General features: G+C 36.7%; 1 protein-coding gene across 4 annotated transcripts in view; it reads left to right on the top strand.

Annotated features, from left to right (window-relative positions):
* Positions 1-17,205, top strand: part of pdzd2 (PDZ domain containing 2) — a 174,593-nt gene that overhangs the window by 16,973 nt on the left and 140,415 nt on the right. For 3 of the 4 annotated variants that reach the window (XM_015365195.2, XM_015365215.2, XM_015365179.2), the window contains exon 1: positions 8,207-8,305. The exons of the other annotated variant lie outside the window; for it this stretch is intronic. The gene's annotated coding sequence lies outside the window, so the exon portion shown is untranslated. Of the gene's footprint in view, positions 1-8,206; positions 8,306-17,205 lie in introns of those variants that run through there. 4 annotated transcript variants of the gene reach the window in all.

Below are 17,205 nucleotides of genomic sequence, written 5' to 3'. Positions count from 1 at the left end.
CACTTGTGGGATCTTCCTTGTATTAATGACATTAATAAATACACACAGGGCATGTGCTATGGTACAGTATTTGTTTTCAGAAAGCTTTTGATAAAGTTCTCCATATAGGATTAATTCTGAAAATGCTGGCGGTAGGCAATTAAGGTAAACAAACAGAAAAGTGAGAATACAGAGAAGAGGTGAATACTCAATTTGGGGTTATGTAATTAGATGGAAACCACAGGGATCTGTACTAGGACAACTCAACTGCTTTTCTTAATTCTTATCAATAATCTAGATGGTGATGAAGTTAATAAACTAGTCAAGTTTGCAGATGATCACAAATTAGGAGGAATAGCCAACACTGGAAAAAAGCACATGAAATTCAAAAAATGTAGCTAAAATTCAGGACTGGTCAAAGACATGGCAGATAACATTTAATGTAAGGGCAAGGGTTTGCATGCAGGCAGAATAAACATAAACTCTGTATGTGAAAGAGGAAATGCTTGTCTACAAGACCAGGTTTAGGTATTTGATGTCTACATTATATAGATCTTCTTAAAAGAGAAACAATGGAAAACAAAAATAATATAATTTTAATCAATGGATGTCATGCTAAAATTGTATAAAGCACTATTAAGGTTTCATTTAGCATATTGTGTACAATTTTGGTCACCATGTAATAGCAAAGATGTTGCTGTTGGCTTAAAGGAATGTTACACACTAGCAGGCTGAAGGAACCGAACCTTTTTAGTCTTTAACGGAGAGGATTATCAGCGGACATAACACAAGTATCCAAAATCCTCCAAGGCACTGGCAAAGTTCTTAAAAATGAACACAAACCCAAGGGCACAAGAGGAAACTAAGTGGAAGTGCATTTAAAACTAAGGACAGGAGGGATGTGTGTATCCAAAGGACTGAGGGAGTGTGGAGCAAGTTAACAGCCATATTGTTGCAGCTGACACACTGGCTTCTTTCAAGAAACAGCTGGATGAGTTCCTTTGACAATTAGCTGCTAAGTACCAAATGGACTAGATGGGCAGCATGCCGTTAGTAGGGGAAGCATTTCAGATGAATTTCCAAATGTTTTATAGATTGACAATTGTGGTCTTAATCCACCATGAGCACTTAAAAAAAGATTTGCAAATACTAAAACCAGATTTCCTTTTAGGGGACATAAACATACTGAGCCTGGAATAACATCCTAATACTTTTTTCCCCTAACAGAATCACAGAATATAAACTGTACTGACTAAAGCCATTTAAGGGATATACTGTAAAACTGAAGCAGAAAATTTCAAAAGAAACAAATTCTTTTTGCTAAAAATAAAGCAATTGTGTGTACATTGCCAAGCTACAAAATACCATTGTGTATGGTTCATCTCTGAATCTGTTGTCCAAAATGCACTTTTTGGCTGAACTCTCAGTTAAGCTAGGGCTGAATTAGGTCAGTAACTGCTAGATCCATTGGGAAGGTAAAACATAGCTTGATCAATAATTGCTTAGTTTAAATTATTTCCATTTTCCATTATTTTAGACACGCAGAGCTCAAACTGCTTAAGAGATCAAAATGTAGAGAAATACAGGTAAGATCTAATAATTTATATCTTAAATTGTATGGTAAGTCTTTTAACTCAAGAATCCTAGGTATGAGATGAATGTAGTGATATCTCAGACATCAGTTGTATTTAAGTGTCTTGTATGCATGCCAAGCTGTCAGTCAGGCCTATCAAAAGCAGAAGTTCTCTTTTGGGCCTTATTGTTAGCACATGTGTTAATGTCTAATGAATGGCAACTATAAATTACTTCAATGTGTTTTTTTATCTAAAGGTTTTATATAAACCTTATGAAAAGGAGATGGGTATCTGAAGTCTAAATTTTAAAACAAACTTCTTAAAGGTACTGTAAATGGTGTCTGTATGAAACAGGTTAAGTAGGAAATTATCACAACATTTTTATAATAAACAACAAGTTTATTAAAGATAATGTTTCTGAAAATATCAGTGCTGGAAAAGAATATTTAGTTATCTACACAAAAATATTTGGATGTCACATCATCACGTTCAATAACCTCTTATCTAGTTCAAGGTCGTGGTGGCCAGTGCCTATCCCAGGAAGTATTGGAAGCGAGGCAAGCTACATCCTGGGCAGGATGCTAGTTCATTTAAGAGCACACATGCCACGACCCGTTTTTTATAGAACCCAATCATCCAGGTGGGTTCTGCACATTGGTGGTGGTGGAGGGGATCTCCAATACCTTTAAAGTGCTTTAAGTGGAGTGTCCAGAAAAGCGCAATATAAGTGTAAGCAATTATTATTATTATTATTATTATTATTATTATTATTATTATTAACTTTCCAATATGTCTTGAACTGTTGGAGGAAATTGGAGCAACCGGCAAAAACCCATTCAAACACAGGGAGAACATACTGTACTGTACAAACATCACCCAGACTGCAGCCTGGGAATTGAACTGTGAGACAACACTGTGAGGCAGCAATGCTAGCTACTGTAACACTTTGCCGCCCTGGCATAATTATATTACCGAACAACATCTCACTCTAGGACGACAAGTTTAACATCTCCTTCCACTGCTACTAGAAGCTAATTTGAAATCTGTGTAAGATGGATGATGGACTCAGTTTGCAATTGAACTGCCTTGTCCTGTATATACGTGGTCATCCACAAGTATCACTGCTGGCCACCAAATTGTCTCTTACCACCAAGTTGTCTCATACCCTTACCAGTTCCAGCACCTCTGCCAGAGAACCCCCTCCACAAGTGATCCTCTGCAATATTTTCATCTTCATTGGTGTGAACAGTCCAGGGTTTTGTCTTATTTCAGAATTTTTAGTTTTGTTCATTACATGCTAAAACACCAAACCACCAATGTTCTGGAACCTACTGTGGGAATTATTGATTGTACATGAAATAGCTATATTAATGTACAGTATGTTGGTAATGTAGGTACAGAGACAAAATGAAGACCAGTGGTGTGGCCTTAAGCCAAGATGGCTGCAGGAAAATCTGCAGAATGAGGTGGGAGCTGTTGTGAACGAGTCATTAGTATTCAGAGGGAATAAGATTTCAGGAAAGGGAAAGGAAATGTCAGGATAGGCTCTGTGTGGAATTATTAAACTTATAAAAACAGATGGAATGGGTCTCGGCTCTAGGCTCTTGCCTGGAAGGAATGCAAGTAAGAGCTCCAAGGAAGAACTCTCACTAGTAACTGATGGAGCTGGCCAGTAGGACTTAAATACTGAGAGAATACAATCAAATACTGAGGGCATCACAGATTCTGGACAGGCAGGATGTGTTTGCAAGAACCACTTGAAATGAAGAGTGCTGCTGAGGAACGGGGTTGGTTTGCTGGACCAGTGTTGACTGGAAAACTTTGCACCTGGAGGAATGGGGCAATGCTTGGCAAGGTGGCAGTTTATCTTCTCCCCAAAAGCTGAGAGAGATATATCTGGAGGAGCTGGGTTCTTCCTGTACATTGCAGTCAGCAGACAGATGATCAGAATCAGCAAATGAGAGAGAATGGGAAGCACAAACCCAGCTGCTGATGTGTCAGGGATATAGACTATTTAACAGAAAGGAGTCCTTTGCCAAACAGTATGGTCTGAGAAAGTGAGAAATTATTAGTGTGTGGTGAAGAGTAGAGGCCAATAATGTGAAAACAGAGAACTGGACTACACAGAATTCATTTGGTATAATTGTATAATTAATAATAATTAATAATCATTGCTCATACTTATAGAGTGCTTTTCTGGACACTTAACAGGTAATGGGGACTCCCCTCCACCACCACCAATGTGCAGCATCCACCTGGATGATGCGACGGTAGCCATTTGCATCAGAACACTCACCACACATCAGCTATTAGTGGGTGGCAGGAGAGAAGAATAATGAAGCCAATTCATAGATGGGGATTATTAGGAAGCCAATTATGAGGAGGTAAAGGTCAATAGGAAATCTGGCCAGGACATCGGGGTTACACCCCCAACTCTTTTCAAGAAATGCCCTGGGATTTTTATTGAACACAGAGAGTCAGGACCATGGCTTTATGTCTCATCTGAAGGACGGTGCCTTTTTACAGTATAATGTTCCCATCACTGTACTGGGGCATTAGGACCCACACAGACTGCAGGGTGAGCACACCCTACTGCCCCTTCTAAACACCACTAAGCAGAAACCTTACTTTCCCAGGAGGTTTCCCATCCAGGTACTGAACAGGCTCACATCTGCTTAGTTTCAGTGGGTTGCCAGCTGTGAGGTGCAGGGTTATATGGTCACTGGCTAATTATTATTATTAACTAGGTTTTCGGAGTGGGTGGGTGGTGGAGTATGTGCCAGAATTTATCACATTAGGCTGCTGCTTGGAACACTGAATTAGAATTGAGAATTAAGAACAGAGGAAAAATCATCCTTTATTAAATTCAGGGATCTTGGGTGGCTGGACAGACACCTTTCCATGATTAGATAAATTATTTATTCAGTACCTTATTCAGTGTCTCTTAATGACTGAGTTAAATTGCATTTTGTGGCTTGTTTTATATCGATGCACAAACCCACAACCCTCGAATCTCACACATTTAATTATTTAAAACAGATATGAATTAAAATATGTACAAAATATAAATCAGGCAGTTACATTTCCAGCATGAAATGTGACATTGTCATAATGAAAGCATTACCAATTTAGTATTGGCCATGACCTGTCTGGGCATTTACACGGTGTAAAAACACTGACGCACTTTAGATCAGCCTCTGTAATCGTCTGTGGCATGTTTTGACATTCTTCCTGTGCAGCTGTGGCCTGTTGGTGAAGTTTAGCCAGTCACAGTTGTCCAATGTTGAAAGCACTTGTGAGATTATCCCACAAATATTCTGATGGATCTGGGTCATATAAAAATCTGACCATGGTAAATTATACCATTGTAATCCTCAAGATGGGTGTCCTTGCAGTGTCCTGTCTGGAAATTCCTGGATTTCCATCTTGACTTCCAGGAGCAGAATAACCGTTGGCTCAAGGACTCTGTCAAGACATTGCTAGACACTATACAATAGTTGCCCTTAATGTGCATCATGAGCTGTTGTATTCAAGGAGATTCCTCCTCACACTGTTATGCTGTTCTTGCTCTGTCTCTGCACTGGTTGACTTAAACAACACAGTAATGAGCATAATGCTCACCATGACACCAAACATTCTGATTTTCAAGGGATATTTCTCTAGTTGTCTTTCATAGCCAGGCCTTCTAAAGTCATGCTGGTAGTAACCAGGTGATCTTCATTACTCAAGTAAGGAAGGGTTGTACAGCATCTTTTTGTGTTCTGGCATTGATTAACACAATTAGTTTCAGGAATTTTAACTCCACTTAAAAACCAAACATTAAACACCTGGTGTTTTTACGAAATCATACTGTATGACATGAGCCTAACATTTTATCCAAAGCATAACAGTAGTAATTAAGCAATCAATAAACCTTTCCACTCACTATCTGAAGTTTAAATAACATATGCCCAACAGGCTATCATTGAACAATTTTGAATGCTATGTTTTTTATTATGCATCGGTATATTTTATATTTTCATAAAGGCATGTAGTTTTGGATACAGTATTCCTTAATAGAAGGATTATATTTCTAACACAGTAATTAGACTGAATTTCAAACATTAGACCACTCTTTAGACAGAAAGCACGCTCAGAGTACTTTTCTTAATAACTTTTATTAATTGCAAAAAAAACATTTATTCTTATTTTGCATAGAATAAATATATATTTTTTGATAAAAATGCTGTAACCTGCTGCTTATCTAAGAACATGCCTCTGACGTGCTTACAGGATCTGTGGGAGTGCTACAGTACCCTTTCAATATAATTAACAGTCTGAAAGAAGGCTTTGTACCTTGTGAGATGAAAAGACATGAATGTGTTTTTTTTTTGTCTATTAAATTAATCACGAAAATACATTGGATTCTGTTCAATGGGTGCCTGTAAGGAGAGATTATTCATTTCTCATTGTGAAGTGAAGAAAGAGCTGTTGGTTTTCGGGGCAACTGGAGTACTTCTCTGTATGATGTGCATCAGCAGTGCGAGAACACTACCCAGGTGTGCTGCAGGTGCCAGACATGTAAGCTGAACTATTTCAAAATTTAAAAAAGACATATAACTTTTTCACACTATGCTAAGTTATGAAGGTAACCTTGGAAGCCTGTGGAAGAAAGATTTTAAATGTTTTACACTGAGTTCAATGCTTTGTTAATTCACTTGAATTCCATTAATTGTTTTGTTTAATTGTGGTTAGAACTGTCAAATTCCAATGTAAGATTGCTATTAGTTACTATATTACTATTATTATGTCTTTTTCAGGAATTTATTCTGTAAATACTAAAGTTACGTGCTGAATTGATTACTGAAAATCAAAACCACAACAAATGACTCCCTGAACCAATCGCAGTTATTGGATATAAATTATAACTGCAAATTACACATTTCAATAATTCTAAAAGATTTCTGCTGTTTCTCGGTGTATGGTAGAAATGCAGGTTATAGAGAATTCATGTCACCTTAAGTGTAGTGCTTCTATTCAATAGTTTCTTTGTGAACGTTTACAAAGAATCTACAAGTAAATGATTAAATTGTGCTTTCTTTGTTAAATTGTTTCTTTGTTAAAATGGTGGTACTGAATATGGGAAGCTGCAAGATTTATATCTGTCTACAGACAATTGTTATTTTCTTAAATAACAATGTTATTCCATTTTAAGTTATAAACATAATAATAGCATATAAATATAAGTGAAGGCCATTCTGAATAAAAATGGAAAGAATGTTGAATACTTACATGTATACAATTGGAGATGTGGATAACTGGCTTTGGCACAGAACATCTATTTCAACAGTTCGCCAGTTACAGGAAGCTGATCCTCTGTATCTAATCAACAATTGGCGAGTGTCCTTGCACCCTCACATTTACAATCTCAGAAAAACAAAAGTCTCTATGGATTACATGCCTTGGCATTTTCTCTGCCAGAGGGAGTCGACAGCTGTAATGTTGGTTTTATATTAATTGTTGTATTAATGAAGAGGTTTATTTTGCAACTATCCTGCAGGAGTATACCAAAGATTTGCACAGTATGGCTTTATCTTAGTTCTCCTCTTCTAGAGTGGATGAAGGAACACCCACCTTCCTATCTAAATTAAAAAGGTTTTGGCCTTGATACAAGGCAGTAAAGATTTCAAGTTTTCACAAAAGCATTTAAAAGTACAAAGTCATACCTCATTTATTTTAAACTAGGTCAAAACATCAAACAGCCCACAAGTGGTCTAGTCTAGTTTCAAAGCAGTGTTTTGTTTCAATTTGCCTGCAATAAACATGCATCCTAGTGAAATAGTGGGTGAACTGTAGTTAACTAGGTATAGTAAAGGTGCTAGGGTGAGCAGCCCCTGTAGTCATTGTTTAAATGAAAAAAATGTTTTGCTTCGTCTGTTCTTTGGCTTTTCACCAAGACCTTTTTTATAATGAGTGTTTCTGATTTTCTTTTTTATAATTACTGTATGGTAGTTCTACTTGAACCATAATGAATAAGCCCTGAGTGATCAGTGTTCAATTAAGAGCAAACGGTATTCAGCGCCTGCCTCGGTTTAGAGTGCTTTATATAAATTATTGCACTACACCTGTGATTTTTAAACTGGATACAAGACTGAAAACTGAATTTAAGTAGTATTGATCACCAAATCTTTTGTAAATCCATCATGAAAATGAATGGAGGATTCAATTTATTTGAGGCAGAAGTAAAACATCTAGGACTGAAGAGTGAATTAACCTGTTTAAAGCTTCACCAATCAAAATCTTCTTTAAACAGCTTTTGTAGAGAGGTAAATGAGTTAATTTGTCAGTTGATTAAAACATAAACAAAAACAAAAAACATTCGAAACTATGGCCTTGTTTATAATTTAACATGTTCAATGCTGTGATATTTGTATCAATATAAACAAATTGTAGTTATTTTCCATTTAATAAAAAAGCAAGGGATTCATTTTATATTGTACCTTTTGAGAGGGCAGTAGAGTCACACAAGATCTTGCCTACACTACAACTTTTGTCTAGACTACATTCCCCAGAAACCTGTGGGGAATGACTAGCCATCCCCAGTCACCTGACCGATTGGTATAAGACAGTTGGTTGTGTGACAGTTTAAAAACCAGGACACTGAGGCTTTTAGAGTCAATAAACATCTGATGTGTGGAGACAGAAGACAGATCTCATGTTATTGAAACTGCACCACAGGGAGAGAGAGAAGGAAGTATCTGACTGAGCGAAAGGTAGGAGTGAACATTTGTGAGTGCTGAAAAAGTTTCAGAGAGAATACTTAAACCATTACACATTATAGAAAACCTTTCTGCAAAAATTAAGTACTGCCTGTGTTATGTAGGCAGCCATGTAGGCATGGTTGTACCTACACATCAGGCAGTGACACACCATTTCACAGCTGATGTCAGTAAAGGCAATGATACCGTTCTTGCCTTATAAATATATTTTAAACACTTTGGCTTTTGGCTGAAAAGGAAACTCACGTAAGTATAAAAATAAGCCTAATGAAGGCTACTTTTGTCAGCAGATTGCAAGACAAAATCGTCTTTCATCCAAACTCTTTCTTTATTGAGTCATGTAAACAAAAGAAAAAGGATTAAGCAGAAGTTTCTGAGCAGCCACAGACCTGTTGTGACCATATTGTGTAGATACTATACAAAAAGTTTGCAATGTTCCTGTAAAGCAACTTTTTTTATTAAAGAAGCATTCATTAAGTAATTTGAGAGATTGGCTGGAATTAAAACCAACTGGTTATGGGGTGCAGATGACCAGAAATATCACTGGGGCACATCAAGAGATCCTTATTCTTCCCGTGCAGAGGAAGAGTTTTAGGCCATAAAGCCAGTTCTTAAAGAAGTGGTGATTTATTTAAAAAAAACATAATTGTGTAAATTGTAGTCAGATGATGCAGACCAGTGTAGATGTTGAAGTTATGAATTTATCATCTTATGTTTTTTTTTACTTTTCAGCAAAAGAGTCATTAAAGTCAAATAGCTGTGGTATGAACAAACACTGGAAGCTGGCAGTATTTCTGTGTTGGTTTCAGATGAAAAGCCTCTGAGCTAACTAAACAGTAGTGATGTGATTTAGGTGCTCAAGGTAAACTTGGCATACTGTACATGAAGATGTTTGAGCAAGTCTATGCTGGACAAAAATAGCTTCTTTAAACAATTTAATAATGTGGGTTTAGTAAGATGTGAAAATGATCACTGGCAACCATAACCCTTTTAATACTATTCATTTTAGAGTCTTTGAATAAATGTGTCAATTGTCCTGTTTAATTGTCCTCTATGATTTTTTTTCTGGTGCAACTTCAGTATTTACTGTATCAAAGGCAAGCATGGTGTTTTAGTTAGCTGGTGTTTTTACAATCCTCATTGTATTGGAGGAGATTAGAATGAAAGGATAGCTTTGCAGTATCGGTAAACCTTTGAGCTGGTAATTCAACCTGAATTGCTGACTTGAGTTGTTGTGAATATGAGATTATGTGAAGTGTGTACATTTGTTTGTCAGCATAAAAACGTTTATACGTTTATCAGCATGTTCTGCATTTGGGCTTTCATCTGTCATTTAAGTGTTGAGACGGTCTTAGGAAAAAAATAAAGCCCCAAAACCAGTAAACATACTGTACTGACATATACAGTATATGGCAAATTTTTATCCGCAATATTTATTATTCACTGAATTACCACTATATTACACAGCAGAGGAGAACAACAGACTTGCAGTAAGCTGAACCCTTCCTAATTGGGCAGCACTACAGAAATATTTATTGGGATTCAAATTTACAGTCTAGGTTTCAACCAGTTCTGCAAGTTTACTTATTAGGGCACTAGGTAAGAGGCCTCACTTTCAATTCATTCAAATAAATATTAGGTATGATACCTTAATTTTGAGATTTACATTATTTATATAATCTATACTTTGGAAAACGTAACACATTTTGAGTCCTAACAGCCTGAATTCAAGGCACATTTAACTAGAACTATTTCACCTTTATTCACAAATTGTAACACACAAGTTCTAAGTTGGGGGGAGGGGGGGAACAAATGCTCAAACATTCTGAAAGTAAAAACAAATTAAAACCAAGAAAAATGGGTTCCTAGAACCTGAGACCAGGGATATAAAGGACCAGCCCAGGTATATTAAACTATCCCACCCTAACTTGATCTGTATATTATTATTATTATTATTATTATTATTAATAATAATAATAATAATAATAATAACTTGCACTTACTGTATATAGCGCTTTTCTGGGCACTCCACTCAAAGCGCTTTACAGGTAATGGGGACCCCCTCCACCACCACCAATGTGCAGCTCCACCTGGATGAAAGCCACCTGGATCTTGCATTTGTCTGGTCTGATTTTCCCATAGTTGTACATTTGGGGAAAGCAATGTCCTCTTTCTCAGTCTAACTGTAACCCTCAGACTAATCTAACTAGATGACCAGATGATCAGACAGTGTTCTTTCAAAGAACTAATCGATTGCAGGTGCTGCAGATTTCAGTCTCTCAATCTGATGTGAAGTCACACACCTCCAGTGCAAACCGACACAGACAGATTGGAGAAACAGCTGCTTTGTATACACTAGGCCAAGTGTAGTATAATAGATACATTTCACAGTTTACCAGATTATTAAAAAAAAATTAAAGTTAAAATGGGGACGTGTGGTGCATTTACTGTAGCTTTTAGCATTTTTTCTGGGTAAAAAAAAAGTTTTAAGAACAACATTTAGTCATTGTTCATTCTACTGTATAAAAAAAATTCTGCTGGTTAAAACTTCTAAACTAAAGTTTACAAACCTTAACACGAACTTGTAGTAATTCTCTGATTTAGCGGTAAACAGGAGAAGAAGAACAGTTTTTTCCAAAGTACTTCCAAACTTTCCATACTCCTTTCTGCAATTTCCTATAGTTTAAAGTTAGACCTATGCCATAGCACAGCAGCCTACATGATGCCTATTGACTGAAATTATTACTAATTTGAGTTGTGTTAATCAACTGCGCTCAGTTAGGTTGTTAATGTGCTTACTTGTATTTACAAACTGTTTTATGTGACCAAAGGGGTAGTTTCTCTTTAATCATTAGATTATTAGAGTTTGTAGAATAAATATTGTTCAGTTGCTTGCAGCACATTCATATTTCATAGCAAATGTGATTTTAATTGGGGATTCTGTGGAACTGCGGGAAATATAATGCTATAGAATTCAGGGCAAAACTTTTACATTCCAAGTTACATTAATGCTCAATTTTATCATCGATGCATGATACAAAATCCAATGGATATTTTGATTTTAATTTTCTCATTTCTTTTTCTCTAAATTGTCCTTGTCTGTGGGCCGTGATTGGATTGGAGTACCGTCCTGGATGTAGACCCACCCATGTCCACATTAACAGGTTCCCAATTACTGTGGCCCTCCCTTAAGTGGACAAGTTTTCTGAAAATGGATGGATTTCTGTATTGTATTAATTTGCCATTAATAACAGGTTATTAATCAGTCATTTCTGATGTTTAAGCTTGTTCGACATTAAATAAGTATGTGAAAACATATGAATTTCAAGTTTTATGTGGTGTTGACCAAGGTAATACATTGTAAATAATAGGGCAAAGCAGACTCAGATAATCTTAAATGTACCAGACAAGCTCGTGCTCATTTTGACGTGGGAGAACATGTTGCACAATGTTTTTATCTTGCAGCTAGTATAATAGGTTTACTGTTAAATTGTGACAGAAATGAGCAGAAGTGGAGTTATTATTTGGGTGCATATCACATGTACCTCAATGAGATTTATAGAGAGCACCGGTACAAACATGAGGATACACATATATGACATATTTTGAGTTTCAGTGTTGTAAAAAAGGATTCCACTATAGCTTTCTGTCGTACAGCTATTTTAAAGTACTGATCAAAAGAATACACATTTCTTCATTGCCTAAAACAAATAAAACTTTCTGTATATAAACAGCTAATACACAATACCCTCAAAAACTTGTGTAAACTGCAACCATTTCCCTTTAAGCAGATTGTTTTCACAGCTTTGCTGTTTTGTACAGTGAGTATCTACTTCACAGCTGACACATGAAACAGAATTGTCATTGTCTCACTGAACAGATTTACTTTGTACAGATCGTCCGTATTCTAGCATTGTACCAAAGACTTAACTTTTGCAAGGAATACCATGTAGTCTAGCGATACTGATGCAGAAAATATCTCTCTCAAAGTTGTTAAACATTCTTTTTTCTTTACCAATTTGTAAGACATCTGCTTGTCTTTTCAGGGGAGTTATAATTATCTAAATGTATTTTGCCAGGCGCTGTCAAGAAGCTACTGAACTCTCTATGGCTCTCTTAAATAAGCAGTAATTTATTGCTCTAATAACCAATTTTTGTTAAAAAAGCCTTGATGTTTGGAAGATGGGTCATTTGATCTATCATCTTACAAAGCAAACTCTAACCCCCAAAGCTTTCTTTCCCCCAATAAGATCCTGCTAGTTTCTAAAACTCTTCAAGTGAAAAAAACATTTGATTTCTTTTTGATACATTAAATTATCAAAATGCAAGCAAGCCATAAAAGAAGTAGGCAGAATAACTTGAACAAATACTGTAATATACAATGGTTTTGCAGACTTGTCCCACTGCATAGACTGTCCCTCTGCTTTTAAGAAAATCCTTAAACCACTGAACAAAATTATAGTGGTAATGAAGTCTTAAACCACAAGGTCACAGGAGTGGGTTCTTCATTCAGTAGATCAAATCATTTCTTCCGCTGTATGTGCTCAGTTAAGGTCACTCTTAATGATTGATATTTCAATGAAACAAAACCCATGAAACTATATTCTCATGGTGGTCAATCAATCAGCCCCAGGCAGATAACAATAAACACGTTAGTCATCATGGTAGTGCAGCAAGTGTCCCTCTCTCAAGGATATACACTGACATTTTATAGGCTCAATTCTAGCCTGTGGCACAATGATCTCATTGTTGATCACGGAATGAGCATATTGTACATATTATATATAGATATATGGTACAGTATGCCATAACCCTCAAGCATAAATTCTGCAATACTAATCAGATAACCTGTTTTCAGATTTTCTCACTGAGATAAGATACTGTGATATAGGAAATAGCCAGTAGTTCAATAAGCTCATCTCCCAATTTTGTGTTTCATTTACTTCTTATATATAAGAGGACAAAAAGTGTAATGTATGGTTGTAGCTCCCACAGCGCTTTGTGTAGAAACACTCTCCTTTTCTTCGTTTTAAATGCACTTCCTCTTAGTTTTCTTGTGTTTCCCTGATTGATGTTTCACCGTTGATTCTGAAATACTGTAGTCCTTTAGGTTGATTTGAAGATTTTGTCTTTAAAGAGACATAGTTTGAATAGTTGAAAAAAGTCGCTTTATAGGCATCATGTACCATCTTAAAAGTATTGAGTGCATGTATAGAAGGCATGCAGCTTTGCCAATTTTAATTGTTCTGCAGCAATGCTATGGCTCAGTGAAATACAAGTAAAATGTTTTGGGAATATTGTGTGCAGGAATATGACACCATGTTTTTGCTACGTCATTTGGGATTCATTCATCCACCTTCTCTAGATTCTAAGAGCACTACAAACTGGCAGGAAGCATCGGCATTTGAGCTAGTCCCAGTTGATTGAGTGTAATTACAGAGCAATTGGACTGACTGCCTTATTTTAAAGGACACATAAATTCAGTTGCAATCATCAGGTGCCCCTACAACAGGAAAATCATGGTTCAGGCTACACAGCTCTTTGCACACCAGCATACAGAGTAGCACTTGATTACTAGCAAAAGATTGTTTTTTGTTGAATCTCAATTCAGTTTCCCAAATGTCCAGAGGAGAAGTCGCAAAGGGCTCATTGAGATCTGTATGGAGGAATAACATTGTTTTACTGGCAGTAACATAACAATCTGGAGTGTCAATTATCTAAGTTTTGGATCCAGATTGTTGGCACTGACATTTATGTTGCTGCACAGCATAATGTTAACAACATTGTGAGGCCTATTCTCCATCCATCTTTACAGCAAAATCTTTCAGCACAGAAGTGCTCGTCTCCACATGGCGGAGGTTACTCGCTACTTTATGTTCCTATCTGTGATCAACATCATGGATAGCCCAGCTGTATTGTTGGATGTGGTACAAGTTGGTTAGATCTGGTACTTACATTACATGTTGCATGGAGCAGCGTCTCTGTGCTCTGAGCACAACTTATCTGTTGGTCTGCACTTTGGAGTTTGGATGGTCGTACCTGAACCAATGGTAGTATCTGATCAATATCTGACTTAGGTGTACCATGTAACCTATACCATAAGTGATTTTTTTGGTTAGAAGTGTACTCGTTTCATATACAATATCACTTTTATCACATCACATAATTTTTAGTGACTGCTTATCCAATTAAGGGGCATGGTGGCCAGGAGCCTCTCCTGGAAAATATTGGGCGCAACGCAGGGTGCACCCTGTAAAGGATGCCAGTGCATCGCAGTTCACACACAGACACAAACATACACACACTCAAAAAGGCCAAAGAAGCCAATTAACCTACCAGGATGTCTCTGGAATGTGGGAGGAAACGGGAGCATCTGGAAGAAACCCATATACTGTACATGGGGAGACCGTACAAACTCCACACAGATTGCACCCCAGGCCCAGAATAGAACCAAGGGCTCCAGCACTGTTAGACAGCAAAGCTGACCCTTGTGCCACCATATGTTTTAAATATGGAACAGAACCATAAGAGTCAGAGGAAGATGGGGAAATGGCTTCCCTCTTCCTGAGTCCTGTTTTTTTTTTTCTGCAGTTGATCACACAAAATCTATCTCCAGGTTACCTCTTGACCATAGGACGAGAAAGTCTCTGACTTAAGCAGATCCAGCTATCACTAAACATACTACACTGACACATCACTCCAGAGAGCATCATAAGCCCAGTTTCTCCTAAAATACATAGCTATTTTCTGTGCTCGTCATTGTAGAGTCATGTCAATACCATTGAATATCAATCAAATTTTTTAAATATAAGATCGTAATGTACAAAAGATAATTAGGGAACAAACCTCTGCCCTCTATATACACTCAGGACTGGTATAAAAAAAATAGTCTTTCTAATAAATAGCCATCCATTTTGCATGTCTTAATTTATACTGAATATAAGCACAACCTCCCCCTAAATCAGACTGTATTTCATAGCTTCACAATGACTTCTGTCACAGTTCTATTTGTTCAATGTCAATGTCACTGTAATTACAACAATTTAACGGGCCTGCATTTGAAGCTCTAAAGCTCAGTATGAGTCTTTTTGGACTATTAATTCCAACTTTTATCAACCAAAGAACAAAAATCAGCCATTGTAATCTGGTTATGGAAACCGTCAGGTGCTGTAGGTATGCTTCACTACACAGCATTACTTACCATGTATTTAAGAAAGGAAGGTAACATTAGATTAAAACTTAAGACTGTTTTTGAGACAAGTCTACCTGGTGTTTAAAAGATTGTATTTTCCAGCAAATGCGATCTCTAAGATATACTGTACTTAGAACATGGAGGTCCCTAACATAAAATTACACTTGTCTTTTTAGATGTATCATTTTATACAGTATGTTCTAGGTAAATTGTGCATAGTCAAAAACCTACTGGATAACTACAGTATATTAAAATCCACCTAAAACCACATGTAGTTTGCAATGCTGTCTGAAGTATAGAGTTTCAAAGCTTTCAGTAGATCTGTATGTGCATACAGAGTTTCACAGAGGCTCTTATCATCAGCTCCATTGTAAAGCAAACAGATATTTCAAAGTTTTACTGAAACTTTTGACAAACTTTCATCACATCCCTGACTCCTGTGATATCCCGAGCGTCTCCTTCAGTTTAGGCACTAAATCACGGTCCTAACTCCTTGGTTGTTAAAGATTCTTGAATCTAATCGTAATAGTATGGGTATTAACTCCTGGGATCCTGGCAAACTTCCACTCAGTGTGCCCGTAGTTTTACTGTTGAAGAATTTTCCCACCTGAGATACAGTGTAAAGAGGCTGCTGACTACATGATGGGTGCTAAATGTCCTGGAGACTGCACTGTATTGTATGTGTGTATCTTAAAATAATAGAGATCAGATAACCATGTTAGTGTCTGTACAACCTCTTTTTTAATTTATATTTATTAACTAATATTTCATTACTTGCTGACTGGTTTACTTTCTCATAGTAAAGTCAGGTAGCAAGTATTTGCGTTGTATTCTGATATTATTAATTGTGACTAGTATCATTGTGCTCGTATTGTTTCAAGCGTACAAACACCAGGAGGGTACATAAACAAGGTTCTTGTTACTGTATATTATTTTGCCAGGTATATAGACATATATTGTCTAGACTGTGTAAAAAGAAGATGCATGCTGTATCATATACAGATTTTTCAAATATATTTATCATTTTGTATTTTCAGGAGCACTAAATTTGACAGAGTGTTTCTAAAGATGCTGTACTATATGCACACTCATATTTCAGGTTTACAACCTGCAGAGCCACATTAGCATTTTTTTTTATTCTGTATTACTTTTTAGTATGTCTGTAAAAGTAAGTATCTTAATGCTCCTCTGAGCTTAAACTCCAAATGAGTGAACATGCAGAAACTGATTGTTTTTCAATGCACAGCACTACTCAGATCATAATGCAGTCATGTGTTTTCAAGTAATGTTTTTCAGAGTTTCGTTTCCTTGAAACCTAGATATTTAAACAGATCGTCAGATTCTAGGTTTTTGTGCTTAATAAGTTTAAATCCTGTCTTATCCATCTGTTTTCTAACCACAACTTCTAATTCAGTGGAGTGGGTGAGCCAGAGCCTTATCAAGCAACAATACCTGGCCATCACAAGGCACACACAAAGAGATGATATGTACTCACTCACACAGGGCCACTTTTTTTCAGAAGCATCCTACTGATATGTTTTTTTTTCCTGTGGGAGAAAACCCACAGAAACCATACTGTATAAAGCCCTGGCGATAGTACCCCAAGATCAGAATTGAACCCAGGGCCCCAGTGCTGTGAGGCAGCAATGCTAACCACTGCACCATCATGGTGCCGCTTTTAGTTTCATTGTTTTTCTAAATT

Source organism: Lepisosteus oculatus, chromosome 3, assembly GCF_040954835.1.
Source record: "Lepisosteus oculatus isolate fLepOcu1 chromosome 3, fLepOcu1.hap2, whole genome shotgun sequence".
Lineage (NCBI taxonomy): Eukaryota > Metazoa > Chordata > Actinopteri > Semionotiformes > Lepisosteidae > Lepisosteus > Lepisosteus oculatus.
Note: the sequence above shows the minus strand (reverse complement) of the source record. Positions and strands in the feature narration are given on the sequence as shown.